Below are 5,520 nucleotides of genomic sequence, written 5' to 3'. Positions count from 1 at the left end.
ACTGGAGTGAGAGACAGGAAAGATCTAGTCTGGAAGTGTGGAGTCTCTGAATTTCAATGGAATTGGAGAGTTTGTGAGGAGAGAGAAACACAGAGAGACAGCAGGAGCCGGGAGCTGACAGCAGCTTGTCTCCGCCCCGTCCTCTCTCTGCCTTGAAGTTGCTCTGTGCCACCATCACCGGCTTCATTTCTGACCCAGATCACATTAACAGGGAGAATTTGTGCAGAGTCCCGGACATGACCGATAGTGCAGCAGCCCAAACGGCTCCTCCAGCCGCCGCCGCTGCCCAAGTCAAGACCCCCAAGAAGAAGAAGGCGGCTCCCCGGAACAAGCCAGCCGGTCTCCCGTTGGGCGAACAGATCCTCAAGATTGTGCCGGCTTTCAGCGATCGCAAGGGGATGTCCCTGGCCGCCATAAAGAAGGCTCTGGGTAGCAGCGGTGTCGATGTGGAGAAGCTCAGGACCCAAATCAAGCAAAGTATCAAGAGGAATGTGAACAAAGGCTCCCTGGTGCAGAGCAAGGGACAGGGAGCCTCCGGCTCCTTCAAAATCAGCAAGAAGGAAAACCCAGGGAAAAGTGGGAAAGAAGGTGAAGAAACCAGCAGACAAGAAATCTTTAGTGAAGAAACCAGCAGACAAGAAATCTTTAGTGAAGAAACCAGAAACGAAGAAATCTTTAGCGAAGACACCAGCAGCCAAGAAATCTTTAGTGAAGAAACCAGCAGATAAGAAATCTTTAGTGAAGAAACCAGCAGACAAGAAATCTTTCATGAAGAAACTAGCAGACAAGAAATCTTTCATGAAGAAACCAGCAGACAAGAAATCTTTAGTGAAGACACCAGTAGACAAGAAATCTTTAGTGAAGAAACCAGCAGACAATAAATCCTTCGTTAGAAACCAGCAGACAAGAAATCATTGGTGAAGAAACCAGCAGCCAAGAAAGTGACAACCAAGAAAATAACAGCCAAGAAAACGAGCAGCAAGGCGGCGGCAACGCCAAATAAGGCGGTGAAGAAAGCAGCGCTTCAGAAAAAGTCTCCTGCGAAGAAGGTCAAAAAAGGCAAGAGTGCGGCGGGCGGAAAGGCGCTGAAGAAAGTGCAGACATGGAAGAGCAAGGTCAAGCCGAAAGCAGCGAAGGCTCAGAAAGCAGGGTCTGGAAAGAAGTGAAAGAGCGCGGGAAACATGTAAACATCTGAACACAAAGGCTCTTCTCAGAGCCACCCACATCTCTCAGGAAAGAGCTGATCCCCTGATCAAATGATCCCTGTCCCGGCCCCGCCTGCAGATTCCACATGGAAATGATTTGGAGTAAATCCAGGATCCCTGGTGACTCGCTGAGATCCCCTCCACCCAGCCCTTTCCCCACTCTCTGTAATAAAACAGAAGGATGTCCGGCCATCACTCTAACTGGGGATGTGTTCGGTGTAGTCTCAGTTCACAAATTCAGGGGGAGAGTCCTGTAAGGTAGCTCGGTCACTCTGACTGAAACCGCCAGTTCCCCGGGGCTGCAGCCACTGACACTGCGGGGAGAGAATCCCCGACTCTGCCCCGCCGCCGGGGGAACAAACAACGTTGTGTCCGGAGAATAGGGAGGGCCGGGGAGAAGGCACATATTAAAGCGCTGCAGTGGACTCAGCTCCTGTGTGTGCACAACTCTCACTGATTCCGTCCTCTGGGAAAAGTGCAGTCTAAACAGATCAGGTTAGGAAAGAAACACACAGCCCGAGAATGGCCTCTTTCTTCCTGCATTTACTCTGTTCTGGGAGCAGATTCTCATTGAGAAGTGGCGCTCAGATCACCGGAGAGAAAAAAAAAAACACAATTCAAACTTCCAAATGAAAAACAGAGAATTAACCCGGACACTTCCATTATTAAATTAATTCATCAGCTCCGAACCAGTTCCCGTTAATGTACCGGGATGGTCTCGGGATTTATCAAATCGAAGGCAGCGGGATTTATTAAATTGTTGATTCTGACACCCTGTAGTTCAGTTCTTCACTTTACTGGAGGGGGAGATGTGTGAGCAGAGAAACAGAGCGAAATCCAGAGAGGGAACTGAAAACACACCTGGACAGATGTGAAACAGGTCAATCCACTGTTACAATAACTCCATCACTGATTCCCTCCTGACAGTAACCAGTCCTTTCACAGAGACTGTGGGTGGCTCTGAAAAGAGCCTTTGGTTTATTAGATGACATTTTGGCCGCTTTACTTTTTCTGAGAGCTCTTGAGTGCTGGTTTTCTTGGGCAGCAGCACGGCCTGGATATGAGGCAGCACCCCGCCCTGAGCGATAGTCACCCCTCCCAGCAGCTTGTTGAGCTCCTCGTCGTTGCGGACGGCCAGCTGCAGGTGTCTGGGGATGATGCGGGTCTTCTTGTTGTCCCGGGCCGCGTTACCGGCCAGCTCGAGGATTTCAGCGGTCAGATACTCGAGCACAGCAGCCAGATAGACCGGGGCTCCGGCACCCACACGCTCAGCATCGTTACCCTTTCTCAGGAGCCTGTGAACACGGCCCACCGGGAACTGCAGTCCAGCCCGGGAGGAGTGAGACTTGGCCTTGGCCCGAGCTTTCCCGCTGGTCTTTCCTCTTCCAGACATTTCCACAATCTCACAAATACTTTCACAAAGAATGAATAATTTCCTTAGCATTAATAATAACCGGCAGGCTGTCAGGATGGCCGAGCGGTCTAAGGCACTGCGTTTATATCGCAGTCACCATTGGAGGTGTTGGTTCAAATCCCACTTCTGACACCTTGTGTTTTGACTGCACTGGAGGCGTTTGGGAGCAGGCGGTGAAGAGCAAAGAGAGAACAGGAAAGAACATGGACAAGCAAAATAACAATGGACCCAAAGATGTTGCATCAAAACATGAGAGGAAGAGGCAACTGAGCAAACAGGAGGGCACAGAAAACATCAATAATGTAACCTTTGTATCGGGGTGGAAGATGTTGCCAATATCCTTAATGAATACATTACTGTCTTCTCAAATGAAGGGGTGATGCAGATATTGTTATGAAGGAGGAGGAGTGTGAAGTATTGGACGTGATAACTTAAGGAGAGAGGAAGTCTTAATGGGATGAGCATCCTTGAATGAGGATAAATCACCAGGACCAGATGAAATGTCCCCCAGGCTGTTGAATGAAGCCAGGGAAGAAATAGAGGAAGGTCTGACCATCATTTTCCAGAGGATTGGAGGTCTTGTAACGTTGCAATAAAAGCAAAATACCACGCAGATCAAGCATGGCTGAGCCTTTAGAGTAGAGAAACAGGGCTGAATTCCCTGAACCAGTGCTACAGCTTTCAGAATAGAAGGAGCCTATACAAACCTGATGGGTTCCACTTAAACAAAAGAGCTGGAGGTGTTGACAGTCAGAACAGATAAAATGTGGAGGAGTGTTTGAAGCAGATTCTGTGTGGTTACTGTAGTTGTACTATGGAGTTATTTCAAGGAGGTGATTCTGAATGTAATGGATCAACGTGGACCCACCCAAGGCAAAGGTCACTGAAAGTGGCAACGCAGGTGGATAAGGTAGTCAAGAAGGCATACGGCATGCTTGCCTTCATCGGTCGGGGTATAGAGTATAAAAATTGGCAAGTCATGTTGCAGCTGTACAGAACCTTAGTTAGGCCACGCTTAGAATATTGCGTGCAATTCTGGACGCCACACTACCAGAAGGACGTGGAGGCTTTGGAGAGGGTACAGAGGAGGTTTACCAGGATGTTGCCTGGTCTGAAGGGCATTAGCTATGAGGAGAGGTTGGAAAAACTCGGATTGTTTTCACTGGAACGACGGAGGTGGAGGGGCGACATGATAGAGGTTTACAAAGTTATGAGCGGCATGGACAGAGTGGATAGTCAGAAGCTTTTTCCCAGGGTGGAAGAGTCAGTTACTAGGGGACATAGGTTTAAGGTGCGAGGGGCAAAGTTTAGAGGGGATGTGCGAGGCAAGTTTTTTACACAGAGGGTGGTGAGTGCCTGGAACTTGCTGCCAGGGGGGGTGGTGGAACCAGATACGATAGCGACGTTTAAGAGACATCTTGACAAATACATGAATAGGAAGGGAATAGAGGGATATAGGCCACGGAAGTGCAGAAGGTGTTAGTTTAGGCAGGCATCAAGATCGGCGCAGGCTTGGAGGGCCGAATGGCCTGTTCCTGTGCTGTCCTGTTCTTTGTTCTTTGTTCTAAGCTTCCCTGTGGTCCAGCCTGGTTGAATGGAACTGAAGCAAACAAATCATCCAGAAGAGGAAAAGAAATATAAGGCCATGAAAGCACAGAATTCAGATGGATGCAATACCAGATGGGATGGCAAGAGTGTAAAACAGCAACAGACTGGTGAATAAAACTTTCCCATTGAATAAGACAAGAGAAGAGAAGGGTAATAATAGTGTCAGAGGTGAGTTGTGACACTATTCACATTCCACCTTGATCTGAATAGGACTGTTGAAGGGAGTGATTGAGAAGAATAGAGGAGAAATGAAAAGAAAGGAGAAATAAACAAAAGGTCTTTTGATTTTAGAATGCTTGTTTTTGGAAATGACAGACTGTAAAGTGTGTGTGTCAGAAGATATAAAGCGAAGTTGGGTATGACAAGATCACAGGAAAGTTGTGCCCTGAGACAAGGTGTGTGTTGACAGGAAAGCTGCTTTCTTTTGCACAAAATGTAATTTATTCATATAATTTGTGCAATTATATTGCAAAGCAGTTCAATTTTAATATTACATAAGGTACAATACAGATCAGTTTCCTTCAATAAAGTACATGAGGTATCTCACTATCCCTGCCTGCACAGGTTATATTTACAGTATTTACATTACACATCAAACATTCTCTGGTGCAAACAGCCCGAGCGGTTTTACACAGGTTCCAGCCTCTCGCTGTACTAGGGCCTTAGTCTGTCGCCTTTCTATTGAGACTCCATGGTGGCTTCCCCAAGCTTTAATGCCGTCCCACAGCACATAGTCTTGAACGTTGGGGTGTGCCAGTCTGCAACACTCGGTCATAGACAGCTCTTTGCACTGGAATACCTGTCCCACGGCCGGGCTCGTTCTCAATAGAGATCATTTCAAATGAACATTTCCTAAATCCGTGCTTTCTCTCTCGCAATAAAGAGAACAGGATGTCTGGCAGATTCAGTGTGAGACGATAACACTGCCGGGTAAAGGCCGCTTTCCAACTCCAATCTCAACACAGGAGATTCCCCAAACAGCTGCAATAGGGTGTTTGTAAACTGTTGGAAGCGGATGTGTGTGGAAATGGTGAAGTTACTGAGGAGGTTCCTTGTTATAGAATGGATTGTGTTTTGGTGGGAATATTACTGAGTGTTAATTGTAGCAGGATCATATTTAAAAGCTCCGGCTTTCTGGAAAGCCTTGACTATGAAGGTCGAGTCTGGAAGGGTTTGCGTGGAGAGCTGGGTTTCGGTTCTACTGTTAATAAAGGGTTTGAAATTGGCAGCCCGGAGGAAACTGGAGGTGGAGCTGAAAGATAAGGTGCCGTTCTCTCTCTGTCTGTCACTCTG

General features: G+C 47.6%; 1 non-coding gene across 1 annotated transcript; it reads left to right on the top strand.

Annotated features, from left to right (window-relative positions):
* Window positions 1-2,668: 2,668 nt before the first annotated feature.
* On the top strand, window positions 2,669-2,751 carry trnai-uau (transfer RNA isoleucine (anticodon UAU)). The gene has a single exon. It is a non-coding gene; the product is annotated as a tRNA-Ile (tRNA).
* Window positions 2,752-5,520: the final 2,769 nt, after the last annotated feature.

Source organism: Heterodontus francisci, unplaced genomic scaffold (genome assembly GCF_036365525.1).
Source record: "Heterodontus francisci isolate sHetFra1 unplaced genomic scaffold, sHetFra1.hap1 HAP1_SCAFFOLD_61, whole genome shotgun sequence".
Classification (NCBI taxonomy): domain Eukaryota; kingdom Metazoa; phylum Chordata; class Chondrichthyes; order Heterodontiformes; family Heterodontidae; genus Heterodontus; species Heterodontus francisci.
Note: the sequence above shows the minus strand (reverse complement) of the source record. Positions and strands in the feature narration are given on the sequence as shown.